Below are 15979 nucleotides of genomic sequence, written 5' to 3'. Positions count from 1 at the left end.
AAATATATATATCAGGAAAAAAAAATTCAAACAGTACAGAGTGTAAGAGTCGGGGGTCTTACACAAATCGCTGAAACAGAAGGAAATCTGCAAGATAGGATTCAAACAACGTATAGTTGAAGACACTCAAAACTAAAGTTGTACGTTTGGGATTTTTAGAGGAATAACAAATTAGCACTTATTTTTACACATATACATTATCGCATGTTGAAAGACAGTAAGTGACGTCATTAAATGCCAACTAGACATTTGATGCGTGAAAACAAATCTAGGCGACTTAGTGGAGTGTAAAAAGGACCAAGCATTTCCTCTTTTGCAGCGCCTGAGTCCCTACGTTGCACTCCTCGAGTCGGAAAAGAAACTGTAGGTAGTATTTAATGATTATGACAGCGCTATTTACTTTCTGATTTGTGGTCAAAATTGGCAATTAAAACATCTGCATTTATGGAACGCCAATTGATTTTGTCAATGTTCTAAAGATTTTTTTTACTAATTTCAAGAAACCCATGATACCTGGTTTACTCAAAGGAAATTAATCACCAAATACAGTTCATAACCATCTTCTTTCTAATAGGTTTGTCAGTTATACTCTGAACACAGTACAGGACTAAAAAATAGTTTGCAGAAAGTAGCCGCTTCAAACAAATGTATCAGTTTGTTTTCAGGTGGGTCAAAATTGGTTAACAAGAGTTTTGCAAGGAGTTTTTTGCTTCAATGGGCCAACTAAGGGAATCTTCGAACGAGAGGTGTTTTTGTTCAACTGATCATTACTAAAGTAAGAAGTTAATGAGAAAAAACATGTTTAATTTTGATTTTTCTAAACAACACCTAAAAGAATTCCCTTGCAATTCACGACTTCATAATTAAATCAACATTTAGCCTCTTAGACAGGAGGCAGTGTCAGGGTGGATCATACACAGAGACTACAGGTCCATCACGGTCCTGTTGGATCTACTGCGCCCAGCTTGTAAGACAATGGTTACCTTCACGGAAAACCATCCTGGTTCAATATTCAATATCTACAATTATCTTATAAAGCGAATATCACTTTTTTTTTTTAATAACGCTGTATGCTTTTGGTGTAGTAACATTGTTTTTTATTGAAGAGTTTTTTAATAACAAAAGGGGGATGCAAATTGGCATATTTACCTATGTTGGGCATCTGTTTTATGAAGAAGAAAAAAAGTACACCCCCATGGTGTACAAAATGTGATTGAACCCATTATTTGAATATATTTATGCAAAGAAGATGTCCTCCTCCAGAATAGAAATCATTATTTCCTTTTAAATCCAAAGCATGCCACTTGTAGCCCTTGATTATGTTCACAGCTGTCACAGTATTCCTGGAGTAGGATTGGGAGTATCCTAAAAAAATAAATTATTCCAATCAGAATTAAACTAGAAGCCCAGATGAAGAGTGCCCCATCTGCATTCACTCCCTGTACTCTTCACAAGCTCGGTGGGGAATACAGTCTCAGGCGCTTTCTGCTGAATAGAATTACATTGTATTAAAAAACACTATTGTACTGTTATTTGCACATTTTTCACATATACGTGCATATACATTCACACATCTGTCAGTCACTCAGAGCATCCAACCACAGCGGCCCAACACGCATTCATCACATACATATATCTTCCACACAGAACAGCATTCATAGAGGCGCACAAGCAAATGGAACAACAGGTGGGCCGACATGATGGCTCAGTGAGTTAAACACTCACCGGACAGCTACTTCGATGCATGTCATGATTCTGATCCCCAGAAAGACCAACTGAACCTTCCATCCGGTAGACTTGGAGAAGTTAATATGATCAAGTAGGGTCAGGGTAAGGCTAAGTATGCATACCGCAAAGAAGCAGTGTAAAGCACTATAACAAACTATCATTATTATACAATCACAAATACAGGCCCCTGAAGACAATCTCACAGACATCCATGTAAAAATGAAGCACTCTGAGAAGGTAGATATGCAGGAATACAACCAGTCAGATGCACACACAGTTACATGGATGCCTTAGTGTAGGTGGTTACACAGAAGAAGGAATGGATAAAAGCTGCGGTGCATACATGGTTAGGTTAGGAAGGCATGGATGACAGATGGCTGATACATACCCCTTATGATGCACTGGTGTAGATGTATAACCACACGTGTATGGATGAACTCGTTGTTGGATGAATGGATTAATACATGTGGTGTGTGATGGGGTTGGGGTGGTGGAAGGAGGGATTACCACGTGACCTGTAGTAACCAAGAAACGTTTTTTCTCTTTGCCTCAGCTGAGGGGCTGATGTGAGCCAACTTCAGCCTCATCCTTGGCCGGCCAAAAGCTTTGCAAACACCTGGCAACTGACAAAATGGCCTTGTACAAGGCCGCAATATTTATAAGTAAAGATGATAAAATGTTCTTAGATTATTATTAAATCTCTTTCTACTTTGACTGTGGCGGCTCAGTAGCCTAGACTCGGGGAGAGTAAGGCATGCAGAGGACGGAGGGTAAGGTGAGAGTCCTTTGATAGCCAGTAAGAAGAAGAGAGCCGTCACTAGTTTTAATGGACGTCACTTTTTAGGTCTCGCATAGAGCAGCGCATGCGCTGCCTCTACGAGGCATCAAGTAAACAGTATTACCACTGAAACTCCACCCATTGCATTTGTCTTTGTTTTGTGGTTTGTCATTGGTGGAATCTGGCATTGCTGTTCTTATCTTGCTCACTAGTTAGCTTGTGGTCCGATACATCACTTCCTTTTTCTTCCCTTTCTGGAGGAAGCAGCATGGACCAACTACAGTTAACTTACACTGCTGGCTGTTATCTTTTTAATTAGGGACTACTTTTATTCTTTGCTGCTCCCATTTCCACATCTAGCAGCTTCCTGCACTTACCGGACCCTATTTATTTATTTACGATTACTGTATTCATAATTAAGTCACACTTAAATGATGCAGCCCACACTGAGGCTCGAACCCTGTTTTCCTGCTCCACAGTCGGCAGCTTTATTTGTTGAGCCACCTCCTCGCACTGTTTAGTATGCTTGGTTTCAGGTGCTACAGTTCTCCATCTCAACCTGTTTTTTTTTTTTTTTATTGTACCTGTCTCCCCCTCCATGTGTATTATTTTTTTAATTTGTCTCTCTCCACCCCCACTCTGAGATCGCTGTTTATTTTTTTAAATAATGCAGCCCACACGGAGGCTCGAACCCTGTTCTCCAGCTCCAAAGTGAGCAGCTTCAGCAGTGTATGCAGCCTGCCATCTGTTTTGGGTCAGGTTACAAATGCTTTCACTTTCGTGGCTTCCCTGCTGCTGCCCAGCAAGCACACACCACTCGTTCACTTTCTTGTTCCTCTTCTTCCCTCTCTGTCTAGCTCCTTCTCACTTAGTGAAAACCGTGACTGCAACAAACGGGGTTCTCACCCTTTCTTTTCTCCTTTTGTGTATTTGTTCCCTTGTGAAATGGATCCAAAAAAGAAAAACACATTTGCTGAAAATGCCGTCTTTTCTGATATTTTTCTATTCCAAAGTGCAGCCTCGGGAAAAGGTTCAAAATATGATAAATAACTAAATAAAACAAGACATAGTGGTCGCAAAGTGGCCAGATTGGTTTGATTCACACCAAAACATTAGTGCCACTTTACAGAGTTTGCCAGTGAAGCGCTACTTTTGTTTTCTTGTGTTTCTTTGAAAAACATTATTTTCCCTGGGCGGGGTAGTGCTCCAATCTTGTTTAAGTTGAGACTCCGCTCCGTGTGCGATGGAGAAAGGGGGGTGGGGCGTAGGGGAGGCAGAGAGCACAAGCCGAGATCTTGCTGAGACAACCGCAGGAACTTCAGTGCATGCAGCAGCGCGGGCGACCATGCCATCGGATCTGAAAGGTACGTGGGGGTTCTATCCAAATGCACCCCTCGGGGGATTCCGCGATTTGTGCTAATACTTAGTGATGTGGGAATAACTGCATAAGCAACCATCTTAAAACTTTTGGCAATGCTATTACAACGGAGCATTACCCCACAAAGTAGCGTTTTTTTCACTCCCTTCTGGCCTGCACAAGCCCATCCTGGCTTGACTGGCGGCTGTGGCTCCCACCTTCTCCTGGTGGTGGCTGGGAAAGGAACAGATTGTTGTTGTATGTGCAAGCTGAGTGTGGCGCCCGCTTTAGGAACACCGCGCTCAGTTTAAATTTTATTTTTAAAAGTTTGAAGTTGAGCGCGGCGCCCGCTTCTGGGACCCCGCACTCTGGTTATTTATTTTTATTAGGTGCTTGCTATTCGGGCTCGTTGTTTTCTACACACTGCAGATAGGGTCTTCGAGGCACATTGCGTTAGAGCGTTGGCCTCACTTTGGTCACGTTTGGGACCTGAGTCTCCCGGTTCTACGGATGAAGGCATGGTCAGCAGACCACATCTCAGAGCTCCAACTTTATAGAATATACCTTACATTTACACAATCTTGTGCACCAGAAAATCACAAAAATAAAATTAAGATAATTACGTGCAACAGAACATGTAAAGTTCAGAGCAAGTAAAGGATTGCAGACATCTTGTGGAGCATGGAATAGATTTGACACCTACGTGCCTGGCCCGCTGCCAAGGGCAGACAGTGTGTATCCAAGTAGGAGCCAGGGCGGTTGTTTAGCCTTCGGAGGGTGGCATCGGAGTTCTTCCTTCTTGGGTGAAGTGTATTTAGATAAAAGCTCGCCTTGGCTGACTCGTCCTCTTTTTCCTTTAACTTATATGCACACACTTGCAGACCCTCCTTGCTTTTGTATTGCGTTATTACTATAATCTATTTTATTAGTTTTTTCATCGAAAATAACGTCAGTATATACATAGGGAGCATCATGAAATAAGTTGTCTTGTGGCATTTCAATTACGTGTTATTTGCACTGAAGGAACTGATGCACACTTTGTAGACCTGAGAATGATTAAAGCCTGGGATGTGGGTGGTCCGGACCTGTCATCGGCAGGATACTGTAGATCTTCAGAGGGAGCTCACCTTATGAACTTTTTGGACTATGGTACTTTCTTTCTTTCCTCAAGTGATGCCTGCACAGATGGTCTTCTCCGCACCTTCACCCCTCCCAACCTTGGGACTTCCATCCCCATCTCCCACTCTCTGCCTTTCTTTGCTCCCTTTCTTTGGTGTCTTTCTTTCAGTTTGCTGCTGTATTCTCATTTGTTCACTTCCCCACACCTGCCTCTCTCTTTTCTTTGTAATCGCTCTTTGTTCCTTTGCCATCTCTTTATCTCACCCTCTCTCCTACACTTGCATTCCTGTGCTGTTTTATCACCTTCCCCATCTTTTTCTCCCTGTTTTGTTTTTCATTTTTCCATTCTTTCTCCTCTCTTTTTCTCATTTTCTTACTTCTTCCCCACCTTTCCTGGAGCCTTGTGAAGGCCCGAGTGTTGTCTACTCAAAACCTGATCTTCTCCCCATCTTCATCCCACCCAACTTCGGGTGTTGCATCCCCAGGTCCAGTGGCTGCCCACAAAGGCCCAATTTAAAAAAGAAAATCTGAACAATGACCCAGCGAAAGTAATCGGTTGTGTTGTGTTCTAAATAGCATTACACACCTTAAAGCTGCAGTTTCTAAATGCTGCAGATAACATTATCTTTGTTTACCCAAATCATGGTACTCAATTTACTATTTTTACTGGAGGTTGAAAGGCTGCCTTGCCGGGATTGAAGCTCCTGGTACCAGGGACATTTTGTCAGCAACAAACGTTCAGCTCACTGAGCCATCCTCCCAGTTTATCCCAGAGCACAGAAAGAAAGACAGTGATAGGCACAAGAGGAAATGGGGGCTTTAGGAGAGGGAGTGATGAGATGGATTGTGCAAAAAAAGTAAGAGAAACGAAAAGAAAGAGGGTGAAAAAGCTTTGATCGGAGAGGGAGTGTGTGTGACACTTTGCTGTCACTTTTGGCAGGCACTTACCACACTATAGGCACAAAGATCCCAGAGCAGGATGTTCTAATGCTGCAGAGGAGCAGCCTCGAGGTGTCCGAGTTCCAGGTGTCACAGAGGCCTGGCATTTTGAAGTTATGTAGATAGTATGCACACTTTTTTTGTGTTTTGTAAAGACCCAACATGACACTGATGTCTGGGTCAAATTGGCCTATCAGGCAGCCTGGCAGTGCCAGAAGAGCTGGTCCGATAGATCAGTGTGTCGGCTGTTGGTTTTGCTGTTTGTGGGCCTGTTTTAAGGCCTAGATGGTTTTTACTGTTGATTTTCCTGATATTATTACCACAAACTCTGACAGCAGCAAGCGCAAATGCATGCAGTCCACCCTACCTGCAAAACAGCTATACAGCGTGTCTTATCAAGTGAAAAACTGCCCCAAATTTTAAGTGTGGCCCAAGTTTTTACTAATCTGATTCACTAATGAAAGTCACTTTTATTTTGGTGGCTGGGCCTATTTTCTGTCCCCGTCTGACCCTGCACGGTGGCAGCCGCTTCAGAGCTTCCAGGCACGGTGAAAAAGCCAAACAGCCGAAGGCAGCAGGATTGCTGGATGAAAAAACAACAGCAAGCTGTGTGTTGTTTATCACACAAGGCAGATTTGCTTTTTTCCTTGCAGCCCCATCTGACATCAAAACAAATTAGAGTTCCCTTTAAAGAATTTAAAACAAGTGAGGCATTTATTTTTTATTTTTAGGTCGAGCCAGGGCAGCGAGGCATGCTGTATTCGAGTTTGGATGGACTTAAAGCCCAGCCCACTCTCAGGCTATATTTGTCACTGGCTTGTGTCATTGCCCTTCATAAATGCTGGCTTCTGATTCACTAATAGGCTTGTTAGTCCCGCCTTAGTATCGCCTTCCCTTCATTTGTAACCTTCCATAAGGATTGGCCCTTTTACTTCTCTTTCTACATGGTATGTCTTATTTAGTCTGTAAGCACTAATTTCTTTAATGAGTTTCTCCTACTGCAGGCACAACATGTTTCCTTGCAACATTCAACGTGCCATGCGAGCTTTCAATTTTCAAGCAGCCTGGGTCAATGGTGGCCGCTTCTTTGAAAGGCAGTGGGTCTCGCATTTACAAGAGTTTGAGCTATTAGCATTGTAAATGGCATTGCCTTTTATTTATGAGTTATCAAAACACATAAATAAAAGGCCTTGCCATTTACAATGCCCAAAGCTTAAACTCTCGCAAATGCGAGACCTATTGCATTGCAAATGCTTGTTCAAGCATGGCTTTAGGAATATGGAGTCAGACAGCATGCAGTCCAAAGGAAGTAAAACTGCAGACAGAATATTTGCATGTGGGGTCTCATGCTGCACGGTAGCATGTCAACGTCTTTACTGTGGGGTGCCGTTTGATCTGGTTACTGGCTCTCCCTTGGGTCTTAAACAAGGGGACGTTTGCAAGGTATTCGCCAGATCGGTGTTTCCTTGGTCGATAGAGGGCAGTGCCTTTTGCATCGGTTGTTAGACAGTTAGGACAGAATTTGTGCTAGTACTCGACTTTCTGAAGAGGGTCACACAGATTCTCGGATGGGAATAACCGACTCTGGCCTTTAACAGCTGTCAATAGCAGAAACCGCGACAGTACCCAGTTGTTAGCATCGTAGTGTACGTAAGACTGATGATTGTTACCGCAGTAGTCGGTTTCGATATCTGTTACTCAGATCCGCTTCGGGGAGCACAGCTCGGCTCCTGGGGAGGGATGGTCGTAGGCAGTTGACAGGATGCGGATGGATAGGGTGCGCAGGGCGTCTGCTTCGGCTCCGTTCGTCGGCGTTTCTGCGCGCAAGGATGCTGACTAGATCTCTTCTCGTGACGCACCATATCTTCGATCATCCCACATCCGTTTCAGAAATAGTAGAAAACCGCCATTCGCAGCTGCTTTGCGTCCGATGACCCCACGGGCGAAGCTCCAGAAAGCAGCTTGGTCTTCTTGCATCCATTATGTTTTGAGAGGCCCTCTTCCAACGAACCCGGACCTCCCCGCGGTGCTTAAATAGAGCCGGTGGTTGGGTGTAAGTGACTCCACCTCAGTGGTCGAAGTGGGGGAAAAAAAGTAGGGGAACTGTGGGCGGAGAATCAGAGGGCGGGAATAATCCTTTGGATTGGGTCAGTGGGCGGAGTCTGAGTTGTGGTAGAAAGAGCAAAATATCACAATTTTTAGTATTTGTTTCCCATTTTACTAACCGGTTACAGCTTATCACGTTATTCAACTGACATTAAAATACATTCACAAAGTGGGATACGTTTCCAATCACAGAATGTCCCAAATATCCATAAAAGTGGAATCGCAAGTCATTTGTCTCCCCCATGGAGTTTCGGTCATCAGCACTTTTCCTCCCTTTTTCCACAAGAGCAGTTCAAACTTGAATGGCAAAATATCCTAGTTTGCAAATGTTTTCCTCATAATTATGGCTTCTTCCATATTTGCCACATAATACATCTTCTGCTGCATAATCTGACAATTGTAACTAATACATTGTTTATAGCTCAAACGGATCAAAAGTTACTAAAAAATGTGACTTGTGCTGCTGTGAAGTGAAGGGCCCTTTGCAAAGATTGACTGGTCACCTTTCTCACAGCTGCACTTGTATGTTCCACTGGTTCTAATAAGGAAAAATCTTTGTAGAGACTGTTAGCATGTGTCAAAATAATAAGGTATCAGAAAATGTACAGCACTATTAATACCAGTATAGGGTGTCCGAGCACTTAACATCACACATATTACACAGAGACAATCAATCATACGTGTGTAAATCACTGTATAGGAAATGTTACATAAGACAAAGGACTACAAGGTGTAGGATTCACATGACAACCATACTAGTAGGCAGCATAGTTTAATAGTGATTGGTCTGGAGAAACACAAACTCAGAATTTAAAACGTAAAACCATGGTTGGGGGTTCTCTTTAATAATCAGAATGGATTTCTACCCAAATGAACCCTTTTTAACAACTTTAGGATAATCAAAGACTGGGAAAAAACCCATAACGCTCTAATTTATACCTTGCAGTTAGCATGCAGCTCTTACATGACAGTTAATAGCTCACTGTTCCATGTTAGGATTTTAACTTATTAACTGCAAGTAACAATAAGATCTCTCTGCCAAAAACAGTAACCCACTGAACTATTCAGATTATGTGCACTTTGTGATCTGCATGGTACATTTTCTTAGCAGCAGGCACATTAATCCTCTGCGCTTCCTTTCCATGAGTCAAAACGTCCACTAGACAAAACCCCATCTCTCTCTACTAAGAACATTAATCACTGGAGTGATCATGACATTTTTATTGTTGCCGAAAATTGTTGGAGGCAGCAAGTGCTTTTAAAAACCTTATTATACTTGCAAACAAGACGCCCCCACCTGAAGTCAGTGCCAGCCGCGGTCCGTACAGGTAACAGCGGTGGGGCCGGGTAAGGGGGGATTTCGAGGGACGATGCAGAGGGAAAATTTAATATTTAATTTTCCCTCTGCATCGTCCCTCTAAATCTCCCCTTACTCGGCCCCTCTGCCCCACCGCTGTTACCTGCACGGACCACGGCTGGTCAGCGCCTAGTGCGGTCACACTGCCCTAGAGCCACCTTGCTCAAGGGTCCTGTGACCTCAGTGACAGAGTCACTGTCAATCTATGGCGTGCTGCTACGTAGGCCTGCCAGACTGGAGGTGAACTTCAGTATGAATTGTGGCGGACAGGCCTTCAAGGTGAACCCACACTTGCCACAGCTAGGGTCCACCTGCTGGTGCTAAGACACCAGGGCTATTAAGATCTTGCGGGGCCTTCTAAGGTGTAGCATGCGAATGTGCTCCCTCAGGAGGAGTGGTCTGGTAGACTGGTCATGAAGGCTGAACCTGGTTCCCCAGTTCCAAAATCAGCAGGTCTGACCATAGTGCCACATCATCTCCCCCACTGAACACCATATTGCCTCACTGAGAGAAACTTGCACTACACTGACCCGCTATAAACACTTGGATGTGACTCAATTCAAATTAGGCACTAGACACGAGCAATATGCAGCCTAAAGAAAAATGATGTGAAATGTAAGCAGGAACAACATGGTTACCTTTTTCTGTTTACACTCATTATTCAGAAATTAGTGAGTGCTTTTGCCTGAAAAATTAAGGCCATGACCACAGGGCCCAGAAGGGACCCGTTTCAATGCCCATTGCTTATATCCTTACAAAACGCAAGCAGTATGGCTTTAAAAGACCACATTCGTGAACACACAGCCGCTGTACACATTTTGTTTTCCAATTCATCCATCAAGCAGGTATTTCAGAACCTCCAGGAATAGTGCACTTTCCCACCCAGGGAAAACAATGTTCTTCAAAGAGAGACGAGAAAACAAAAGTAGCTCTTCACTGGCAAACACTGTAAAGTGGTGCTAACGTGTTTAGGTGTGAATAAATCAATCCGGGCAACTTGCAACCACTCGGTCTTGCTTTAGTTAGTTATTTTTCATATTTTGAATGTTTTATTTCTCTCCACCCCAAGGCTGCACTTAGAAATTGAAACATGTCAGGACGTTTCAAGCAAAAGTGTTTTTTCTTTTTTGGATCCATTTCACAGGGGAGCAAATAAACAAAAGGAGGAAAGAGAAGGTAATTAATACCCGTTTCTTGAATTCTCGGTTTTCACTAAATGAGGAGGAGCGAGACAGAAAGAGAGGGAAGGGGGGGACAAAGAGAGGGGGGGGGGGGCAGTGCCAGCGGCAGGAGAACTGGACACTGTCCTGGTCTTCTCAGCAGGGTAGGATGGCAAAGACAGAGTGCTTTTCCTTCTTTCCCGTTCCACCCCTCCCCAAAAGCCGAGACTTAACTATCGGCCTTGGCGATTTCTGCCATCCGGGAAGCATGTTTAAAATAAGAAAGTAGGGGAAAGGACTCTATGAAATTAAAGAAGTAGGGGCACGCTGTGCCCTGCCAATCCCACCCACTTCTACCACTGCTCCACCTACACTCATTTTTGGGGACCGGCGCTTACTTTACCGCATCATTCCTGCCAACTCACACAGTGCAAGGTGTGGAGCCGATATAACACGGTGGCAGAGGAAACGAGCTGAAAACCACTGTGAATAGTGATTTCCCAGCTCGTTTTCGAGACTTTGAACTGCCAACATCTATTTAGGAGAGTAAAAACACCCGGAACATCAGCACCAGCCTTAGCAAGCTTTTTGTTTTGGGGGGGGGGGGGGGGGGGGGGGGGAATTCAAAAAGGTCTCCTAGGTACTTCTCTGCGTGAGGACCCACCCCCTTCAAGGCCCCGCCCCCTCCTCACATGGTGAGATTGTTCTTGAAGATGGCAGGTATGCCACGTCCTATATTTATCTACCCAGTGCAATAGGGGAAAACAGAAAAGTGGAAAAGGAGAAGACGGGCAAACAGTGACAAAGAGAGAAATCTGGGATAAAAAGGACCCTGTATGAGTGAAAGAACTGATCAGGGTGTGCAAGGTGGAGAATGGAGGAGGCAGGAGTGGGAGTCATGACTATGCTGCCTTAGTATTCAGCAACCCAAACAACTATCAGCATCGGCGTATGGCGCCGGCACTTATTCTTTTACAAATTAAATACTGCTTCCCTGTCCCCAAAAGCAGTGCTTTAAATGGGCCGGTACTCACCGGTACGGAGTACCGGCACTTCCAAATTTTCTTGAGTCAGGGAGCGCACCGGTACCCTGATTGATGCCACGGCAGGCTCGGGTTCGGTATCTCGATCCAACGCAGGACAGATGCTGCTCTAGTTCCGGATCTCGCAATCGCACTGAGCCTGTGAAGCAGCATTTTGAAGGGACGCTGCTAAAGTCCAGAGGCGCCCCTCTAAGTTTGTTGCAGTTCACCAAGATAAATAATGCAGAGTGCATAAGTTTGACAAAAAAGTTTTGATCTACGGAATATACTGTGGCTCATTGAGCAAAATACATGTATAAGCAGTCTTCCCACTGGAGGGCGTGATTCAGTTGAAATTTGGAACTATTCCAAAAATGTCCCGAACTGGAAGTATTGTGATAGGGAACTATTCCAACAATGATACTGAGCGTAAAACGTTTGTTTACACATTTAGTGAAAAACTTGCCACAGTTTTACCATTAGAAACAATGTGTTATGCAGAGGTATTCAATTTATATGTTGAATGAGATCACTAAAACAAGAAAAGATGCACAAAATTCTACACAAAAAGGTGGTGGAACCAACAAAACGAGGTGTTTTCCACATATCACACTACATCACTCACAATACAAAGCGTGTAACCAAATGGAAGTGATGTAATCATGTAGAAATTGTATTTTTTCAATGCGAGAAGGCAGCGCTTTATGTACCCATGAGCAAGGTCTTTATAAGACTGAAACGTGTTGGCCTGTGCTGTGTTGCCCCAGTTATGTTGTTGCCAGGAAAATTAACAGAATTGAACCCGGATTATATCCATGAGTGCTTTTGGAACTTCTCCTGTTGGAGAAAATCGTGTATTTACAAACGGCTTGGCTCTGCCGCATCATGTCTTGCCCTTAGCCCCGCCCCTAGCCCCACCCACTTGCCACACCTCTAGATGAGTACCTGCACTTATTTTTTCCCATTTAAAGCACTGCCCAAAAGTGCAACAGAGCTGCAATCTTCAGCCATACCCCCAACCTCCAGGCTAGGGAAAATGCTGAAATGGGCCTACCGTGTGTCTGCTCAAGGGTTTTTAATGGCGCTAGCATGCTACTCCCTCCCTTTGTTGAGTGTTTCAAAGCCACCTGAAACACGTGCAGAAATTGCAAACAAAATCAGAATGCAGTCAACCATACCTAAATGTGTGAGCATCGTGCAAAAGAGAGTAAACGCTTTAGGGTTGCTACAAAAGCTCCATGATGAACCCTGAACAATCACTAGAGGTGGGAAGGCCGCAAATGAACAGGGAAAGGTGAGCCAGGACCGAGCCACTGGTCTAGCTTGGCTCTAAGAGCTCGTGCATGAGCCGAGCCATGCACATTCTTGGCATATAAAATATGCTAAAGTCTCTTCAAAATCCATACAAGTGTATTTCTTTAACACGAGGAAGCGTTTCTCCTTAGTACATCAGAATAGACCACTGATTGAGAGGTGTTTATTAAAAGTGATAGTTTTAAATCATGAACTTTGAAACATTCCTGCCCTCCACTGCCTGACGACAATGCCATTTGTGAACTAAGAGTTAGGTCAGTTCTCATGTATAACTTGTTGCCTAGATTCTTGCTGCTGCAACATTATAGTCTATCAAATTAAACACAAGAGGTTTTGTACCGTGCGCATCTTGAACGGACATATTTGAAGGTGCTCTCATGTGTGATAATGAATAGAGAGGAGGCTTGGTGAAATACAATATATGCCTAGGATTCACACAATGTGGTCAAGTTGGGAAGACATTTTTGGTCCTGAGTCAGCCACTGGATGGACTTCTTCCACTCTTTCTCTCTATTTTTTACACCAAAGGTTACAGCTTTATCTTTAATTCTTGGCGCATGAGGTTAGAGCATGGGTGGCTGGCAGAAGCTGCATAAAATCTCAGCTCGCTTTGGGCTCGAGGCTCCAAGAAGATATAGAACAACGCCAGGCATCTTTCTTGTGCTTTAGTGGCACTGCCACCTTTACCAATCAAGAATGGCAGGATGTATACAAAACTGCATAGGCTCGTTGCCCCTCTCAGACAGGGTAAGCTTCAGTGAGTGAGTATTCCAATGCAAATACCTCGAACGTGTGCCTAGACCAACGTCCAATCACAGCATGAGCATAGCTGATGGCTGCCAGATAGCCCATTGCTGTTCCCACTCCAATCCAGTTCTTCATAAAGTCAGCAAGAAGCAACTTGTTCCTATGAATCCATTTCAACGCATCAGAATATCATGTTTCAAATGCAGCATAAATAAACGTAGAGGGACTGCAATATCCCCAGCTGCTCAGTACAACAGGAACACCCCTCGCCCCCACACACACATTTACACCTAGGGCCAGAGAAAGTATGACATTCTGCAGCATAATGATGGATCTGCCACACTACTGCTTATGCGGTGCAGGCACACTGTCCGGGATCAGATATGTGGACCGCTGGTATTCCCACCAAATGATGAGGCCTGTAAGAGTTTACCCACTTATGTACAATGCGCACTCTGTTCACAGTGGCTGTCTTCATGTTGCTCTTCCACAAGATTACCGTGTCTCAAAGCACTCAGAGTTTAGCGCTATATGAAACACCATAAAGAAATGATGAAACTTAAAGGTGAAATCTTCCCCCAGATGTGTTTGGTCAGTCTGGCCTAACAAAATGTACACCACAACTGGCGTAGCTACTTCTTGAGACTCCTGTGCCCAAGCCCTACGCTGCCAAGCATTCCTCTGCAATTCGATACATCTCCATATGTAAATAAATGTAAATCCGTATTTGTAAAGCGCGAACTACTCACCCTTATGGGTCTCAAGGCGCTGGGGGCCATTGTGGAAATTAGGTGAGCTATTGCCCAGAGTCACATGGTGCTGAGCTGAGCTGCCGCTGGAGCCGGGGATCGAACCGTGAACCCTGTGCTCCGAAGTCAGCTGCTCTGGCTGCTGCACCACACCTCTCCACTCAACATGATGAGGGGTCGACTGTATTCCAAGAAGGAGTTATGGTTTAATTGGGAATGAATACAGACACCATTATAAAAAGTATGAGATTTTAAAGGGCCTCACTATTGTCTCTCAAAACGGAGGCCAGATCACATTGTAGTGAAGGCTAAGGGGCACACGAAACACTATTTTCTACTTTGAGTCACGGAATATAGACTTGTCTGATGTGAGGCTGTTTGCCATTCACACTGTACCATATTGAAGCTATTTTGCATGCTGGCAAGAGATGGCCTGCTTGTTGCTGACCAGAAGAACACTGTGTACCACTTGGGCCTCAATCATTTGGGTGTAAATATAGAAGAACAGAGTTGAGTGGTAAATGCTTAGGGAATGGTTGAGAACATCTACAAAGAGTTATTCTCTAGGACTACCCTCTGGCACCCCCTAAAGATGGGCTGCTGTTCTGTCAGTGAGGTGGCATTTATGAATACAGAAACACCAGTCAACAGTGTAGAACATCAACACTGGAGACATCTCCACATTTATCCTTTGGGGATCGATAAACAGCCTTTGAAGAGGAGCATGAAACTTGTGACATTCCCAAGCCTGATTTACACATGGAGGAATGTTTAAGAATCTGTCCCTAATTTTCATCTCTCTTCCGGTTTGCTAATAACGTTGGTTGGTGATGACTTTTTAAGGCGCATGATTTTAGCGGGGACCTCTCACCTGCACGGCAATTTGGATCGGAGGCCAACTAGAACCGGTGGGAGAGAGGAGAAGAACAGGCTGGTCTGCTGTCCTCCCACCTCCGAGTCTGACAGTAGAAGTCAGCAGAGCAGAGTGTGTGTGTGTCCGCACAGGGACAAGCACATGCTGCGGATACAAGAGTGGGGCACCCTCAACTTCACCCAAAAATATCACCCACGGTTTGTGATTGACGCACGGTGAAAGCAAGATCACACTGCCAGAGGGAGATGCTTTCTGCAAAGGCTTGGGGCAATAAATGGCTCATTTCTTGTTTTGAACGAGTTCCAGGAAGGTGGCTAACTCCTCCTCTCACTGGCAGAGGATGAGCCAATAAGAGGACAATGCTTGTGGGTTGGACACAGCCAGTGCAGCTTGCCCTTTTCTCTGCCCGTAAAATCCAGATATGTACTCTGTAGCATATCAGTTCCCCGACCGCCTGCGCCTTCTGTGAGTAGGTACTACAACTCCAAAGGGTATAGGAGGCAGAGGAGCAGACAAGGCCTAGCACCACGTGGCCTGCGGAGCCCACGGCTTCCCTCTAGACTCACCCAGATGCTGCTGAGATAGAACAGACCCAAAAACCACTTTGCAGCAGGAACACCGTCAGTGCCCAGTTTTGCAACTGAGTGATATGTGGGTGTGGAAAAGGCTGAGGGCATATAGTGTGTAAATGCACGCGTGAATGTGTGCACAAGTAAGCACACATGTGCG

The 15979-nt window shown here is 44.5% G+C and overlaps 1 protein-coding gene across 2 annotated transcripts in view; it reads right to left on the bottom strand.

The window, feature by feature from the left end:
• SLC7A4 (solute carrier family 7 member 4) overlaps window positions 1-15979 on the bottom strand; it is a 258319-nt gene that overhangs the window by 208211 nt on the left and 34129 nt on the right. The gene's annotated exons all lie outside the window — the stretch shown is intronic.

Source organism: Triturus cristatus, chromosome 11 (assembly GCF_964204655.1).
Source record: "Triturus cristatus chromosome 11, aTriCri1.1, whole genome shotgun sequence".
NCBI classification, from domain to species: domain Eukaryota; kingdom Metazoa; phylum Chordata; class Amphibia; order Caudata; family Salamandridae; genus Triturus; species Triturus cristatus.
Note: the sequence above shows the minus strand (reverse complement) of the source record. Positions and strands in the feature narration are given on the sequence as shown.